The sequence below is a fragment of the Oryctolagus cuniculus genome, chromosome 13 (assembly GCF_051225735.1).
Source record: "Oryctolagus cuniculus isolate XC-2025 breed Fujian yellow rabbit chromosome 13, ASM5122573v1, whole genome shotgun sequence".
NCBI lineage: Eukaryota > Metazoa > Chordata > Mammalia > Lagomorpha > Leporidae > Oryctolagus > Oryctolagus cuniculus.
The window spans coordinates 93,109,703-93,129,539 of record NC_142879.1 but is presented as its reverse complement, the minus strand read 5'-3'; positions in this window follow the sequence as shown (position 1 = coordinate 93,129,539).

Here is a 19,837-nt window from a genome sequence, read left to right as displayed (position 1 = left end):
CATATATGGACAACAGCCACGGTCTTCCTAGCCAGGAAGAGTGAGCTTGAGAAATTTAAAAAACAAATTGACAAAATTGGGACACTTGATCAGAGAAAGAGGCAAAGAAGGGTATCTCTCAAATCTATCTATCCTCATCTCTGACTCCTGAAATATGCATGTGTAGGGTAAACTGAAAACAGCATAGCCTGAGATAACCGATCTGAACTAAGAGCCAAGCAACTTCTTAAGGAATAAAGGTTGAAACTCAGCCTCAGTCAAAAAAAGCATAGGAGTCCATACCCAACAGAGGAATGTTAACAGAATCCAGACACTCTCAAGTTGTGATACCTCACATACCATCCAGACACTAGGTGCAGGGAGAATTAGGAGAAAAGAAAGATCCATTGAGTCTGATCCTCAGATGTCTCAACTAACAGACACATACTTTTAAAGTAAGTTTTGTATGTATATTTAATAAATAAATCAAAACATGCTTTCAGTGAATGAGTCATAATAGTAATGGGGAAGTAACGAACAATAAAATAGCAAAAATATAGATGCTACAACTGATAGAATTTCTGAAATCATTCAACATTATGAATTGCTAAAATTCAAAGGATACATTAAGTATTAGCAAAGATGTAGAGCTGGAAGTCTCACACATTGCTGGTAGAAATTGGAGATGATTTGTAGGTTCTTGTATAGTTACAGATATACTTAGCATCCGACTCAGCTCTGCCCTTCAGATTTACCAAAGAAAATGAAAACATGTCAACCATGACTGGCACTTTTAACCTACACACTTAATAGCTTTGAAGATTAACAGTTAATACATTTCAGCCAGAATTGAAATTAACCAAGCTGTCTACAACAGAAAAGGAAATCAAGAAATTACAGCCTTTTCACCCAACAGAATAGTGCTCAGTCATCACGGTGAATGTCTTACTTTTACCAATGACAAGTATATCAAAAACATATTTCTCTATTAAGGAAGACAGTTACACAAGAGGATACACTATCATTCCATTTCTCTAAAACTCAAAAACTGGAAAAAAGTATCCTCTGATGACATAAGGCAAAATAATGATTGCCCAGATTTGGAGTGTAGGAGGGGAATGAAGGCACAGGGGCACAAGTGGTTCTGTGTGAGATGTAGGAAGTACTCTGTATCAATTGTAGCAATTGCAAAACTAATAAAGTGATCAAGTAAGTTTCGGTTTGCATCAGACCTTATCCAACTTTCCAAGCGTCATAGGATATTGATTTTATAAAATTGTTGAAATCTTTCTTAAATTAATTTTCCTATATTTATATAAATAAAGACTCTCTTTTCCTTCCTTTTACAACTTAATAACATCAAGGGACATATTTTGCTAAATGCTAGTGTAAGGAGGAAACAAAGTGAAATAAGTTTACTAACTATAAGGTCCTTACATTTCTACAGAGGACGTGATAAGAATATAAATATCTTTGTCACAAGCCATTTAGTGGCAAATGTTATAAAAATATCCAAAAATGTGCCAGAAATGTTCAGAATCCATCTTAGCATGTCACTTTGTAAATGCAGCTTAAAATCGTGAGATAAAGATATTGTGAAATAAAGTTTTCTCCCAGGAGTCTCTGTTTTGAATATAAATACTTAATAACTTTAGATTTTGAGATAACTCCTTTAAGACACAAGGAGAATTGTTTTAATGTATATAATTGTAGGAATTGCAGAGGAACATAAAAATGTTTCTGATATACCAGTTTCTATGGGTATCTGGAGGTAACAACCCATGTGTCCAATATGTATATATAGACAGTTTTGTCAAACCTCTGGGGAACTCCGAAGTTCAACTTCACTAACAAAGCAGATGCTAAAGGGGGAGACATTTTCATATATTCTCATGTGTAGAAATCTGAAATAAATCCTGGAGGAATAACGAATCTGTGTTTTATGTTTGTCCCTGTGTTTGTCAAGGTTTCTAACAGAACTGATGTATTTGGCATCCAGTTTATAAATTAAGAATTTCTAGCACATCGATTGTCTTTAGGAACATTCAGCAGCTTGTCTTCTGAGAGGCATGGTGGCCCTTGACCAGCAGCTTTCACAACTGTTTATCATTCTTTGAACCTTACACACATTGATCCCAATTCGCTGAGTAGATTTTTTCCCTGCACAAAATGTTTACAGATTTGGCAGCTGCTTTACTTTTATGGTATACTAAATGCTACCTTGGCGGTGTTAAAAATATATGGTTTCCCAAAACAACTATACTCCTTTCCCCACATAGTTTATGTAGCATTATTCCAAGTCTGCTTTCCCCTGCTCCTTTGCCACTCTGGCAAGAAGCCATGGCTCTTGATTTGAGCTGATAACTCTATGAGCCTTAAGAAATTTGGATATCTAGTATTAAAACACCTGAACTCAAGATCATGGGCTGGTGGTCAGATGCCTGTGATCCATTTACCACTTGAACAGAAGTCCTTGGGAGTTCCTAAGTTTGCTCCAGATTTTGACAAAGACCAAAAGTAAGGAGTCTTCTTAAAGCATGGTGTCATGGTGTCTAAGAACATTCCTGCACTACTAAAATTCTAAACTGTTTGAAAAAGCTCAGTGAGGAAACAAAGGTCTACACACCAAAAAGCTGTTTTTTATAAATACAGAACCTAGAGCTGTCCTCTTTCTCACCCAAGTTATTGGAGAAACCTGCACCTTTCTGGGGCAATGCTACCTTCATTAACTTGTCACTTCCTTCTCCCACTCCTAATCTTCAGTTACATATGACTTTTGTCAGGAATAGTAGAGATTACATGACTGCAGATCACATTGTTAGAGATATTCCATCATATGATTTATAGGTGTTTTTTTAATTAATAAACTAAGGACAAATTAAAATATCCAAAAATACATTTTAACTGTACACAGAAAATGCTGTCTAGTATTTTTTTATTGACAGGCAGAGTGGACAGTGAGAGAGAAAGAGAGACAGAGAGAAAGGTCTTCCTTTGCCGTTGGTTCACCCTCCAATGGCCGCCGCCGCCGGTGTGCTGCGGCCGGCGCACCGTGCTGATCCGATGGCAGGAGCCAGGTACTTATCCTGGTCTCCCATGGGGTGCAGGGCCCAAGCACTTGGGCCATCCTCCACTGCACTCCCAGGCCACAGCAGAGAGATGGCCTGGAAGAGGGGCAACCGGGACAGTTACTTTTTAATCCTATTTGACTAGAAATTATATACAAATAGTCTTTGTCATCAGAATGAAATATCCTATTGTGAGCAGAGGTCCTGGACTAACTTCTTGCATCAGTTTGCTTTGTATTTTGAGGTTGATAAGAATGTGGATGTTGGAATATAAGGATCCTAGTAACTGGGTTACCAAAATATTTGAATATCAGAAAAGATGCCGAAAAAAATCATTTCTATTAGGTTCCAAAAGATTTATTGAGGTCCTGAAATACCATACTTGCAAAAGGAGAAAATTGTCTTCCAAGCTCATCTTTCTTTACTAAATTTGGTTGTCCAAAACCATGGCATTTACTGCAATTAATAAAAAGCTCTGGCACAGCATGAGAGTGTTATTGCTGCAAGCTGCAAGCACTCTCCTCTGAAGACTTAAAATGACACTAAATTAATAAGAGGGAGGAAAGGAGGAATTAATTAGTATTTGATATGGAGCATTAGATGTTGATTCATTAGTCAGGACCAACATTAGCAGAGTTTACTTTATAAACCTCTAGCCATATCCTTCCCATGTTCATTCTCTGCACCAACATAAATTTCTATGTACGAACTGATGGTAATTTGTCAAAAACAAACATAAGGCGCTCTTAGATGGTGACACAAGGGTTGCTGTGTACATTTCCTCTTATTAAAATAAGCAGAGGAATATAATAATAGTGGGGGAAATGCATCAGCACAGAAAGTGAGGGCGGGAAAACGTGAAGGTAAATAAAAAATAGAAGCAAAAAAGCAATCATAATATCATACCAGAAAAGATGCCGTTCAAGGCTACACACATTAAAAGCTAATGACTATTTCTATTGATAATTGATAAAATTCACATGAAAGTATTTTTGTGGATGTGATTTAATTTTGTTATTCTTATGTTCCTGAGTTTATAATTTTGATTAAATTTGGCCTGAATGTACTCACTTTTATGTGTAATATTCTAGTGCTTTCATGCTCTTTTTCAGGAATAGACAATATGTATGTTAAGATACCACTGCTTATTTACAGCGTTTTAAAAATCTCTATGGATTGTGTGCAACGTAACACCTAAATATACATAGAATTTTATTTCACTGTTAATAATATAATTTTATCGACTCAATAAAATTGGCAAAGCTACAAATAGTGTAATTGTGTGAAGAGCACATAGTGAAAACAAATATACACCAAAGTATTTAGAAATAAAGGAGAATGTAAGAAAATTTAATCAGCAAAATAATAGGCGTAAGGAGTTATAACTCATAAAATATTCAAGAGTCTCTACTGATATAAACAAATAAATAGGAAAGAAGAAAAAACTATCTTCAATTATAATCCCAACTTACAGATAATGAATGATTACAATAGAAAAATCATTATTTACAAAGAACACAATCAAATTTGTTGCAGCAGAAATTTTATCATAGATGCTAAAATTAGTGAGCCAAGGGATGATAAGAAAGGGTATGTGCTTTTAAAATATCACTCTACAAGAAACGTATTAATGGTAAAGGTAAGAGTTAAAACTTGAGCTGATGCAGGTGTTTGGTGCCATGGTTAAGATGTTACTCAGAACACCTGCTCTCCATGTTGGAGTGCCTGGGTTTGAGTCCTAAGCCTATTCTTGATTCCAACTCTGGCTAATCTTCACCTTAGGAGGCAGCAATTGCAGCCTAAGTAGTTGGGTCTCTGCCACCAATATGAGAGACCTGGATTGAATTCCCGGCACCTGACTTTGGCTTGGCCTGGTTCTGGCTTGTGTAGGCATTTAGGGTATGAAGCAGTGGGTGGAATCTTGCTTTTTTCCTATCTCTCTCTCTCTCTCTCTTCCTGTCTCTTTGCCATTCCAAAACCAACAAAACAAACAAAAAATTTACTCTAGTTGTCAAAATTAACATAATCAGTGAGGTGACATATCAACATTGCCCACTTCCTGATACCATGCACCAAGAATGGCAAACATTCTGTGATCTTCTTGTCAGAAAATACATAACCTGGGGGCCGGTGGTGTGGTATAGAGGTTAAAGCAGCCACTTGCTATGCCCGCATCCAATATGGGTGCTGGATCAAATACCAGTTGCTCCATTTCTGATCCAGCTCCCTGTTAATGGCCTGGGAAAAGCAGCAGAGAATGGCCCAAGCAATTGGGCCCCTGACACCGTCGTGGGAGAAATGTAAGAAGCTCCTGTCTCCTGTCTTCGGCCTGGCCCAGCCCTAATAGTTGTGGTTGTAATCAACTGGGGAGTTAATCAGAAGATGGAAAATCTCTCTCACATGCACACATATGTATATATATATTATACATGTATATATCCCTCTCTGTAAGTTTTTCAAGTAAATAAATAAGTAAATACTTTTAAAAATGTTTTATGATGACAGAATAGGTAATAATTAATAACATTCTCTTCACAAGTCTGTATATAAACACGAATGTAAGGAGACTATACCCAGTAGTTGCTTACCTGAGAACTATCCCAGTTGTGTCAGAGTTCCTACACTCTCCAACCTCTAGCACCACGCAAGCCATGCACTTTGGAGAATCTGATTGAAACACTTATTCGAGACTGGGGGCATCAACGTTTAAACTGTTTCTTATATAATACCTGCATTTTTCCATAACGGTGTTTTTGGGTTGAACTCTATAGGAACAGAACATTTCCTGAGCATTTGATAAGGCAAAATGATTGATTTCTTAGTGTTTTGAAAAATAAACAATAAATGGAAAAGGCCCCTGTGGCATTTCCTCGTCTCCATCCCCTTCTCATTCACAGGTGAAGGAGCCTGCTGCCCTCTGATCATCACTGGTGTCTTCTGATGTGCTGGAACCACAGGGAAGAACCATCAGCCCAGGAAGAAGCTGAGATGCAGGAGTATTTGGCCTTGATGGTCTTCTTTATGAGCATTAACTCCAGAGGGGGAATCCCTTTGGTTGTTGAAGAAAACTTGAATCGATTGTTTACTATTAGTAGTTAAAGTACCTTCATATATTTAGGCCAATTTTCTCATGATAGAAATTATGCTACAGTCTTATGATAGCCTTAGAAGTAATTTAAAACCTCCCTCCCTCAATAAATCCACCACATTTAAAATCCTTACTCTGCCATTTTCTATATATGGCCTCGAACAAGTTGTTTGAATGTTATGAGTCTGTTGCTTCACATCAATAAAGGATCAGTAAGATAAATTTCATTTTCAACTTCAAATATGTAAGAAAAACAACAGCCATAGGTGGTTCTTTTAACACAACAGTCATTCAAAAATTCCATTCAACCACTCATTTCTTTTCCTATCATATCATAAATCCCATGACAATTTAATTTTAATTGCAACCACTGAGATCTCCTTGAGAGTTAATTATTACTGAGAGACAATAAAGGACAATAAAGACTTACATGTGACAGTAGAACTCTGAACCCACAACCCCTGTAGTAGTTATCCCAGAGGAGGTGGACTTGGACAACACCTGCCATGCACCCTGTTTCCCACCCCACCCCTACACCTCACCCCAACTCAGGATCCACCAGAGGAACAGAAAACACTCTTTCAACAGTCACCTATTTCTATCTCCTTTATTTTTGTTTTCATTTTTTATAATAAAAAAATTGGCCAACAATAATACAGCATCAAATATGTACTCAATTTTCAACTGTTCTTCTATTAACAATTTTTTAATCTTTCATTTGCCTGTGGTTATTTTTCTTCCCTCTAGTTCTTCAGACAGATTTGTTGCATAAAATTGCACCTCTGAGGAATTCAAGCATGGGCAGAGTGTTCTGGCCTCCTGCTGTGTATTATAGCCAGCAGTGGGCTCCTTTATTAAAAAATAGTAAGAGCTTTCTTGCAGCAAGTTTGATAGCAAGATGATAAAATGGCAATATATTTTTAAACACAAGTTTTGTATGACATAGCTTACATGGAATTAAATATATACTAAATATAAGTCAGTCACCATAATGCTTTGAACCCAGTGGTGTTAAACAGTCCTGGCACTAGTTTAACCACTCTCTTGGCTCAACAGTATCAAAGTACATGTGTGAAATAGATGCAAAAGTATGTGGTAGCACTATAAGGTTTGGCGTGCTGGTTAGATTCCATTTGCCATACAAGATGTCTTATTTGGAAAGATCTTGAGGCCAGAATTGGGAAACTAGTCCAAGTGCATTGTAGAAGGAGACTAAGAAACTTAGAATTTTGCAACACACTATTCCTTTTTCCTCCCTTCCTAGCGATAAGGAAAATAGCAGCTTCTTAACAAGAAACGTTTGAAAAATCACTTTGGATTCTCTTTTTTCACAAGCTTCATCTCCCTTTTTTCATAAGGAATATTAGATGTAGGCTGCAGAACAAGTTCAGCCAGGGTCATTTAGGTGAAGGTTCAAATTAGTTGGCTTTTCATCCAATTCTAAACTGATAAAGTTGGATGTGATAAAGTTCACCAGAACTCATAGTTTTCCTTTCAATTCAGTTTCCAAATCTGGTATCCAATCTTTTTAATTTTTCTCATTTCTATATTTTTCTCATTTTTCAAATTTATGTTCTTTTTTTTTTAACAGGCAGAGTGAGAGAGAGAGACAAATGTCTTCCTTTGCTGTTGGTTCACCCTCCAATGGCTGCCATGGCTGGCGCACTGCGGCTGGCGCACCGCGCTGATCCGATGGCAGGAGCCAGGTGCTTCTCCTGGTCTCCCATGGGGTGCAGGGCCCAAGCACTTGGGCCATCCTCCACTGTACTCCCTGGCCACAGCAGAGAGCTGGCCTGGAAGAGGGGCAACCGGGACAGCATCCGGCGCCCCGACCGGGATTAGAACCCGGTGTGCTGGCAGCGCAGGTGGAGGATTAGCCTCAAATTTATGTTCTATGTATACCTTTCTCTCTACTCTCTGTTGCTACTTCCATAATCAAAACACCTGTATTCATTGGGGACTTAAATTTGCCAAACATGATCCAAAAGATTGTAGGTAAAAAGATGCAGAATTCAGGAAGGCAGATCAGGAAACCAACATCTAGAGAGAAGTGAGAAGAGTATGGTTCAAAATATGCAAAGAAGTTGGAGCATAAAGTAAGGGTATTTACTCACACTTGTAGGAATAAGTGGTCAGGTAGGATTCTTTGAGGAGAGGATATTTAAGATGAATCAAAGATGAAGTGGCACCAGCTTCACAGGTGTTTGATTTCTGTAGTTGTAGAAGTTCACACTAAACAGCTCTTCTCCTTGGTTGAATGCATTGATGTCGCCATGTTGAAATTCACATTATTCTTTGGTGAAGGCATCCTGAATTTTCATTTTTTATTGGCTCCACAATTTGCGTTGCCAATCTATAATGGAAGTAGGTATGCTGCAAAAAAAGCAACAAGGAATAGAAGAGCATAATGAATTGAGGCAAAGAGAGGTATTCCGTGTGTCTGCATATAACTGTGAGGTGAGAGTCAGACTAGAGATGAGACTAGTAAGTGAGAGGAGGACCTAATGAAAGGATTGACTATGTTAACAGAGTGAGGAGATCACCACTAATCAATAAAGAAAATTGTATTTAAATTGATATCAGAAAAATTGAAATATGAAAAGTAGATGAAGTATGGCTAGAGAGAACACATAGGGAGCATAGAGAAGAAACAGGAAATACAATAGAATTTTGAGCATTACATATGATAATGACAGAGAAATGTTCAATGAGTACTGTAATATAGAAGATATTTAAGAAGAACAAAGATGGTTTACTGCAGTTTGTAGCAAATAAGCTAGAATTCAGTATGGTTGAATGTAAAGGCAGGGTTAGGAAATAAAGGTGCCTAGGATAAGTTTTCAATAAGCTGTTCTACAAACAAAGAAAAGAGAGATCTCACAAGACATGCTGTTAAAGAGTGGTTGGTTTGTTCAATTTTTTTTTGGTTGTAAAATGATAAACATTGATCCTGTCCATATTCTGATAGAAAAGCAGCAGTTTCTAGAGGATGCTGATTAAGTTGAAGAAGAGAAGCAGGAGCTATAGGTTTTGGGGGCAAAGCTGCAGAGGGACAGCAGGCAAATCTTGCCGAGCTCTGCTTCCTCATGCCACTTGGACCAGCTGATTCTACACCTTCATCATCATGGACCTCGAGTTGTCCATCAGCGTCTTCCGAGCATTAGTTCAATACCTATGCCCCTTGATAAAGGAATCTCATTCAAAGTGACATTCAGTTGTTACTACTTCACTACTCTGTTGCCCTGAGCTCTTTAAATATTTACTTCCTCCATTTCAACTTAAAAGCTTTTAGCTGTGTTTTCACACTAACTCTTCCCATAGTATATTCTTCATGGCATCAGGTTTTTTTTTTTTCCCCTCAAACACCCACATGCTTCATTATTAGTATTATTGAGCTGCCCCTAAATGTCCTGTGCTTCTGTCATGCTTGTGAATCCCTTCTGAGAAAACAAAAATCTACTATGTTCATTTGCTCATATCTAAGTTACTGTGCTTTATTTCATGCAACCTGACACCTTTGTTTTATGCTGCTCTGCAACTGTGTCAGTGTGCACTGGGGACAACAAACTCATTGGTGTACCACAAGACATTTTAATCATTTCAGAGAAACATAGTGACCCTTGACATCTGTCAAATGCTGCTAAAATCCTGGCTTGGATGATTTTTACATTAGACCACACTGTGTTCCTTTTGGCAACATCACATCTTTGTCAAGCAATTTTTGTAGTTGCTGTGATGAAACCTTGTATAATGAAAAACAATGTGGAACAAGAAATGAGGAGAAAGAAATTGTGCAGTGTCCAACAGGCACACATTTCTAATCACCAAGTAATTACAGTTATTTAACTGTAAAACTAATTGTTTTTTCTTTCAATCTATGAATAATATTATTAAGTGGCCTTTAAGTGATTAGGATATAAATGCTTACTAAGTTTTGCAGATTTGACTAGTTAATGACTATAAGTTTGTTAAGGTTTTATTTTACAGCACTGTGGAAATATTGTGATAGCAAATGTACCGTGTGGACTAAAAAATGTTTGAGGATCTTAGCTACTTTATTTGACTGGAGACCTTGCCTAAGGCCAAGAGCAGTGCCCTGGCCAGTAGTCTCTAGTGGGTCTGCTTTAATAAGATCACAGTACAACAGGGAAGAAAGTTGATTCCATTAATCAATACACATTATCAAATCTGCTGTCTATAGAAGAGCTGATATGAAACACCCAGATGAAAACTGGGTAGTTGAATAGCCTTGGGACTGAGGAGAGTCAAAAGTTAAAGAAGAGAAGCCAAGAGCTGTGTTTGTTTGGGTCAATGTCTTGCTTGTAACCTTCAGTACTGAGAACCATCTAAGAGAAAGATTCAGTCATTATCCATTGGGACACACGAAGTCAGGAGAAGGATAGAGAGTAAAAATGGTGACTCCCAAGCCGGCGCCGTGGCTCAATAGGCTAATCCTCCACCTTGCGGCGCCGGCACACCGGGTTCTAGTCCCGGTTGGGGCTCCGGATTCTGTCCCGGTTGCCCCTCTTCCAGGCCAGCTCTCTGCTATGGCCAGGGAGTGCAGTGGAGGATGGCCCAGGTGCTTGGGCCCTGCACCCCATGGGAGACCAGGAAAAGCACCTGGCTCCTGGCTCCTGCCAGGATCAGCGCGGTGCGCCGGCTGCAGCGGCGGCCATTGGAGGGTGAACCAACGGCAAAGGAAGACCTTTCTCTCTCTGTCTCTCTCTCTCACTGTCCACTCTGCCTGTCAAAAAAAAAAAAAAAAAAAAAAAAAAAAAAAAATGGTGACTCCCAAGAGAAACCTACATATGCAGCTTCATTTAAACTATTCAATTAATCTTACTGCAAACATTACCACACCCTATTCTATGAGGCTATTGACGCCTAGAGAGTTATCCCTATCTGAGCCTGCTCCATGGATTGGCAACAAGTAAAATAAATTGGCATAATGTAATTCACTATGTAAGTTAATGCATTTTTTGTTCCAAGGGTCTTAACAGCCCAATAAGACTCCATGCTGTAAATGAACATTTCCACTGAAATATGAAGTAAGATATTCATTTTAACAGATATATTATGTTTGGTTCATAAAGGATTAACTGTGAAAATATGTACTGAAATTTAAGGAGACCTACCAATGAAAAATTCCACATACGTACCCCTCTGTCATAAATTTATCAAATATTTTATGATTCTTTGTCATTTTAAAAATAACTATTAGTTAGAATAACTATTTGTTTTCACATTGTGCAGTGGTAACCAATCTTGTCATCTACTCTTCTTGTCTGTTAACTTATCATCTGTATTCTGCCTGCTTGTAGCCTTTGTATTCTTTAGGGAGGTTATTTTTCTTGAGAAAATTCATTGTCTCTTGGTGAAATGTATTATCTCTTCTATTATTGAAGCCAGATACTCATTGACCTAAGAACGCTAATGATTAATGGTAGTCACATCTGAAGAATGTTGGCTTTGCTTATTTGACTTTTATGCTGTTTGTCTAATTCAGAATGTGTGTCCTGGGGGAGGAGAAGACAAAGTCTACTTGAACATTTATGAAGACATAAATAACTATATATGTTCCTACAAAACAGCTTCCAATTTTGTACACTGGAATAGAGATAGTAGCTGTCAATCTACCATTTTATGTAATCATCGGAATATTCTGTGATATATTTTTATATAAGCATCTACATATACTTGCTTTCATTTTGTGAATATATTGCTTAGTTCTTAAAAATGTCTGAAGTTGTGTTCTCAGAATACTCTAAGACTCATAAACTTTAAGTCACATGTGAAGAACACAATTTCCAACATGCACTCAAGATGAATTTGTATTCTGGCATGTCACAATGCAGACATTTATAATTTTTTTCTTTCTCACTCTCAAGATGAAAATTTATCTCAAGATTTTTAAATAAAACATTCTCCAAGGCTCTGTTAAAAAGTGTCACATCAGGTTTGCTTTGGACAAATGGGCACTACGTTATACTCCCATAGATCAGTCACATTTTCTGCCCTATTGATTTATTGATTTAATTTTTTTATTTTTAAACACACTAGCCTGAAATTGAAAATTTACTGATAATTTAAATGCAGCATATACTGGAAGGGCACCTAAAAGAGTAGTAGATTTTAATCAAAACATTTATATCAATTTATTGTTTCAATGGCAGTAATGTGTTTAACAATTATTTGTTGAGTACCTGCTTTGTGCAAAGCATTATAAAAATGTGACTTTAGAAAATGTACAAAATCTAAACCTAAATCTTGCTTTCAATAGATGCTAACATTTGATTGTGAAAATTGGCAGATACAAACATGCATGCACAGATTTTATAAGGGTGTAATGATTACAGCACAGAGGAAAATGTTTGAAAATAAAAGAGAATCTTTTTGCAAAACTTAAGATTATCAAATCATTTTAGGGTGTGAACCATCTTTATATGTTGTGTGTGTTTTATATATACAAAGATACATTTAGAAGTTTGTGAAAAGTGGAATTAAAAGATTAAGTTAACCTGATGCAAAATTTTTGTAAATCGAGGCATAGATTTGTCCTAATATTATATTCCATGATCTTTTTGAAAACCACTCACACCCATAAACTGTCTCTCTTTCTTTTTCTCTTTCTCTCTGACACACACACACACACACACACACACATTGTAGATAAAATAAACATTAAAAGTCACCAAAATTCCACCATTCTATGACTTTAAAAAATACCTTACTTTGATAAAGATTTATTTTTGGAAAGGCATAGTTACCGAGACAGAGGGGGACACAGAGAGACAGAAATCTTCCATCTGCTGGTTCACTCTCAAAATGGCCAAAATGGCCAATGCTGAACCAGGCTGAAGCCAGAAGTCGGGAGCTTCATCCAGGTCTCCCACGAGAGTGATAGGGGCCCTAGTACTTGAGACATCTTCCACTGCTTTCCCAGGTGCATTAAAAGGGAGCTGGATGAGAAGTGGAGCAGTCAAGTTTGCAAAGAGTGCTCATATGCGATGCTTGCATTGCATGAGGCGGCTTATCATGTTGTATCACAGCACTGACCCCTTTGTATACTTTTAATTAAAGGAAAAACATAACCATATCTCTTAAATTGTCATTACTATAGTGGAACTATTAGCACAAATCTACATTTCTTCACAGCCATTGTTTTGAATAAGGACATACATTAAGGACACAGCATTTCTTTCAGAGCATCTACTATAAATTTTCCAATTTCTCTATTTTGATTGTTTTATCATTTCTGTCTTCTACATGGGTTGTTTAAAAAAAAAACATAAACATGTAAGTTTCTCCCCTTAGATTTTTAATTATTTATTTTGAAGAGTTTTCAAAATAAAAAAAAAAAACAGGATGAATATACATAGTGATTGAGTATATGTTTAAGCTGCATTTCAGTATCAAGGCCCATGATGTACAACCTATATTGTCTGAGGAAACAAGAGAGATAAAAAGGAAGGAAAGAAGAAAGGAAGGAAGGAAGGAAGGAAGGAAGGAAGGAAGGAAGGAAGGAAGGAAGAGGGGTAGTAGGAGGGGGAGGGGGAGGGAGAGGGGGAGAGAGGGAGAGAGCCTTTCAATCCATATCACAGCACCATACAAATATAAATACTGGTAGAAGATTATATTAAAGAAGTGAATATTTTCTTATAGCTCATTAAGAAAATTTTAACAAATATGAGTATTTAATGGTGATTCAAACCATATTTGAAAAGAATATGTAAAAAAACTTATCTCCCAAGAAGTTGTATTTAGATGAAAAAAATAGTATGAAAAAAGAAAATTTTAACAAATATGAGTATTTAATAGTAATTCAAACCATATTTGAAAAGAATATGTAAGAAATCTTATCTCCCAAGAAGTTGTATTTAGATGAAAAAATGCTATTATAAAGTTATATTTATAATTTTTATACTGTAGGCTTGTGTTCAATATCTAATACTTTAAACTCCCAATTTTTATACTATCATATTGATATATAAGCTTTCTTTCTGAACATTATTTTATTCACAGATTTCATAGATCAGATATCTATGACTTGTTTTTCATGCTTTTAAAAATAAGATAGCTTCAAGGGAAAAAGATATATAATACATCATAAAGAGACTTTCATTCAGATAAGTATTAATCCTCCATCATCTCAAATGCCAGGATTTTCACTCAAGACACAGTTTTTCTCTTTTTATCAAGAAAAGAATGATGAGAGACTTCATTAAATCATTCACTGACATCTAAATGGAACATACAGAATAATTAATTTTCTTTGCCTAAATCTTTCATCTTCTGCTGTCATCTGTGTAAGGCTTATTAAATGTCAGCTTGATCGTGATACTATTCAACTAAAAAAAAATTTAAAAAGAAAACCAAACCAAACACATTTGCAAGTGCAGAAATCACAGAGACATTGCTGCAAACAGCCTCAGCAGCCTTATCCCGGAACAGAAGTAGGCTGTACATAGCACATTTCACACCTGGAAGCCGCTGCACAAACCTTATATTAATATCTAAAAATGCCTGTCGTCTTACCTGTAGCTAAGTATAGACAATAATGGATTTTTTTCCTGCCTTCCGAATCTTATTTGAATAACATTCTTCATAAAAATGTATACGTTAAGATGGTAACAAGAAAATCTGGAAATTATGGTACAATGGGGAATATGGAAAAGTACTCTAACCTGATATAGAGTATTAACAATGGCAACAAAATTCTGACCCCCTGCTTTGCAGGTCATTGCTGAATCCATTGATCTTTTTAAGGCTAACTTTCTATCTCATTCTGATAGTCACTCTGCTGCTTGGACACCTACAATCAGTCATTCCCAAGTTGCCCAGATATGCCTCTGCAGATCACACCCATAATTCTGAGTAGTGGACACTCGTGTTTACAAGACTTCTCAATACTTCCAATATGCTCATCCCAAACCATACTCAGTCATCAAATTCATCCTGCTATTCTGTATTCAATACCTCTGTAGCACCACCATCCACACAATTTGTTGTAGGGATTTTGGCCATCTTCTTTGATTCTTAGCTTTTTCCTATCTATATTATCCAATGAGCCTTTCAGGTTACAGAATTCCAGTGTTTTCTGCGGGATCGTACAGTGTATTGTAAGCTGAGATCTTTTATTTCCAGGATCATTCCAGAGTCTAAATCCATGCCAAACCCTGTAAAAACATGTATATGATGCTCAAATCCTTTTTATATATGCAAACAAGGCTTAGAGGCTTAGAGATATTAGTTCATAAACCCTAAATCACTCCATATGTGACAGCCAGATTGACATCAGTTTGTTATTTGCTAGCATTACCTGTCTTTCCCAATCAATAGAAAAATCTTTCTTTATTATCTACTTGTTAAAAATGAACAAATTCATGCTTTATTTTGAAACCACCACTTCTTTTATTGATTGATTTGGATGTGATTCTTTCATACTGTTGTTTTTGGAGTGATATCAATCGACTAATAATATGTTCTCAGGGGCTGGTGCTGTGCAGTAGTGGCCTAAGCAATTCCTGTGGTGCATCCCATATAGGCACTGGCTCATGTCCTGGGTGCTCCTGTTCTGATCCAGCACTCCGCTATGGCCTGGGAAACCAGTAGAAGATGACCCAAGTGCTTGGGCCCTGCACCTGTGTGGGAGACCCAGAGGAAGCACACTGGCTCCTGGCTTTGGGTTGCTCAGCTCTGGCTTTTCTGGCTATTTGGGGAGTGAACCAGCTGGTAGAAGACCTCTATCTGTGTCTTTTCCTCGCTCTGTTACTCTGCCCCTCAAATAAATAAATAAAATATTTTTAAAAAGTATTAAAAATGTATTCAATACACGTTAAAATAGTCCAGTTTTATTAAGTAAATTTTAAAGTCTGGAAATGTTATAGCAAGAAAAATTTATAAAAGGCACAATATGATGACCAAAGTTTGTGAGGAACAGCCTGATAGCATTTTTTTTAAAGATTTATATATTTATTTGAAAGTCAGAGTTACACAGAGAGAGGAGAGGCAGAGAGAGAGAGGTCTTCCATCCAATGGTCCATTCCCCAACTGGCTGCAATGGCTGGAGCTGCACCGATCCGAAGCCAGGAGCCAGGAGCTTCTTCTGGGTCTCCCACATGGGTGCAGGATCCCAATGATTTGGGCCATCTTCTACTGCTTTTCCAGGCCATAGCAGAGAGCTGGATCAGCGGAGGAGCAGCCAGGACTAGAACCAGTGCCCATGTGGGATGTCGGTGCTTCAGGCCAGGGCGTTAACGCACTGCGCCACAGCACCGGCACCAAGAATATTATTAATTGTTGAAGCTAAGCATTAGTTTCATTATGCTCTTATTTCTATTTTTGCATAGTTTGGAATATTTTAGTAATAGAAGAATGTTTACCAAAACCAAATATGTACATTTTTGCTCGTGGAATAGCAGAGCATAGGGACTTCTACACCAACATTAATTTACTCTTAAAGAGACCATTGTAAGTTAGCACTATAAGTTTATGAGTGGATCCATCTCATCGTGTAATTTTTATTATAATTTTAATATGTATTATGCTATTTTCCCTTTGAATGTTAATATTATTGCATGAACTTAAAAGTTTTATGCTTTGGAACATTTTCTGAGTTTAGGGTGAACATTTTAGTTCACATATTCATCTTTTTTTAATAAAGAGCTTCTGCCAAGCTTTTCTACAGCTGAAAATAATTAAATCCCCTCATAAAAATGAAGGGAACAAGTTCCGTGGTAATACAAATAATGATTCTGCAGAAGACAATGAATAGAATCTTGTCGTGTTAAATTCAGGCATTTCTGAGATGAACCTTAATTTAATCAGCTTCATAATTAAAATCAAGTTTTCATAGGTAAAGTGAGTTGTCCCTGATTGAAAAACAAGTCTATAATGAACTCCTGGTTCAAGTTGATAGAAAGCATGTGGTGACCAGATTAATTGGGATCCTTAATAGTGAGAGCTGAGATTTCCATTTTGTCAGCTTTGGTCCCAGCACTACGGCATTGAAAGATATTGTGGTCACCCAGTGGAGTCTTCTAGAAGCTCAGCAGATGCAGCTTCAGAGGATTATGCAAGGAATGGGTTTAAGGATCTTTGTACAGAAGTGGCTGGCTTTCGATGAACAGTAGTGTTGGATGATGGAAGGATTTGAGCTATTTCTTTCATAAATAATCTATGTTGTGAATATTTGTATTTAACAGTTGATTTGATTTTAATCATTAAGTGTAAATTGTAAGGAAACTTTCTTTTAAAAAGCTACTGATTTAAATGTCCAGTAAAATGCCATTTCTGTCCCTCAAATATTCCTATCATTAGCAAATTAAGTAACATTAGGTGATCTTTAGAATACTTATTCACACCATCAATCAATACTAATTTTACTGAAAGTATGTTTACTAAATTAATTATCTCTAAACTGGTATAACTATTCATGAGAAACATAAGTATTCCATTTTTTTTTTTTTGACAGGCAGAGTGGACAGTGAGAGAGAGAGACAGAGAGAAAGGTCTTCCTTTGCCATTGGTTCACCTTCCAATGGCCACTGCGGATGGCGCGCTGCGGCCTGCGCACCGCGCTGATCCGATGGCAGGAGCCAGGTACTTATCCTGGTCTCCCATGGGGTGCAGGGCCCAAGTACCTGGGCCATCCTCCACTGCACTCCCTGGCCACAGCAGAGAGCTGGCCTGGAAGAGGGGCAACTGGGACAGAATCCGGCGCCCCGACTGGGACTAGAACCCAGTGTGCCGGCACCTCAAGGTGGAGGATTAGCCTAGTGAGCCACGGTGCCGGCCAGGTATTCCAATTTTAAAAGTGCAATAGATTTTTATACTGCTTCTCTGGCTGTTTTCATGGTTCTAAAGTGATTTCCAAGTGCCTTTCAAACTTTTTGCTGTATATTTAATATGTGCATATTATCAGTGACCAATGCAGCATAAGCAACACCATCTTTACTTTTTTGGCAAAACACATAAAAAAGAGGGAGGTGTGGAGGATATGTGACAGTGCATTAGAACTTTTCCACATGTTTCCGTCACAGCTACGTTCCAAGTTCAGAGGTGGACTCGCTCTCAGGCTCTTTTATTCCTTTAACGACGCAGAAGGAGGGAAAGCACTTTGTGTTTCTGTTATTACCACAAAGAGCCTTTTGCTTGAGCTATTAATGTAATAGAGGATAAATGATCATAATTTCCGTCTTTACCAATCTACCCATATGACACTTCCAGTGATCTTAAATATAGGTTATTTTGATTTTAGTCACTGCTACTGTACCTGGCTGAGTCAATTGTGCAGTGCAGGAGGCTTATCCATGGTCTCTGAGCCCAGGAATGAACTACTTCAGTAGAACTATAAATAAAAATAAACAAAAAAATGCTCAAAGCAGATTTCACAGCAGGGAAATGCATTAGGGAGAAAAGAATACTACATAACAGAGAAGCATCAGTTCTCCAAGAAATCATACCAATTTTTAATGCTCATATGCCTGGTAACTGATTGTCAAAATATATGAGGCAACTATGGATAGAACTAGACTCACAGAAGGACAGATGTCCTAAACAGCCCTCTGGCCTCAGAATCAGCCCTTAAGGCATTCGGATCCAGCTGAAAAGCCCATGAGAGTATTTCAGGCATGGAAATCAAGACACTGTGGCAAAAAAAAAAAAAAAAAAAAAAAAAAAACAAACAAACAAAAAAAAAAAACAACTAAATGAAAGATCTCTGCAAGTGAGATCCCAGCGGAAAGAACAGGCCAACAAAGAAGGACATACTTTTCCGAAGAGAGGAGAGAACTTCCACTTTTTTACTATGAACTTGTCTAAATAAGAACAGAGTTGGCGAACTCAAGAGGCTTCCATAGCCTTGGCAACTCATGACAAGAGCCTAGGGTGATTACTGAAGCCATAAATAAGAGTGTCAATTGTTAAATCAACAACAGAAGTAACCGTGCACTTACTCCCCATGTAGGATCTCTGTCCGTAATGTGTTGTACTGTGCAAATTAACAGTAAAACTAGTACTCAAACAATACTTTATACTTTTGTGTCTGTGTGGGTGAAAACTGATGAAATGTTTACTTAGTATATACTAAATAGATCTTCTGTGTATAAAGATAATTGAAAATGAATCTTGATGTGAATGGGATGGGAGAGGGAGTGGGAGACGGGATGGTTGCAGGTGGGAGGGGAGGTAATGGGGGGGAAAAGCCGCTATAATCCAAAAATTGTACTTTGGAAATTTGTATTTATTAAATAGAAGTTAAAAAAAAAGAACTACAAGGAGAAACAGACAAATCTACTATCATATTGAGAGACTTCAATGTCTTCTGTCAATATGAAAACATTCAGCAGGCAAGCAGTTAGAAAATACAGTCAATGTCATTTGCACCAGCAATCTGAATATAACGGACATCTCAAGACCACTGCATCCAATACTAGCAGACTACAAATTCTTCTAAAGCTCACATAAGAGAGTTACATAGTCAGACCACATTCCAGACCATGACAGACCTTAAAAATTATCAGCATAGCCCTGACTGTTAATGAACAACTTAATACATTATCCCTCTTAGTAGTTTTTTTTGTCTGTTCTACTTAATATGACTGGTTTAATTCTGTAATTAATACACAGTTATTCTTAAGTGTTGAAATTTAACTGAAATGTGATCCCTGTTAAACATAAGAGTGGGAATAAGAGAGGGAAG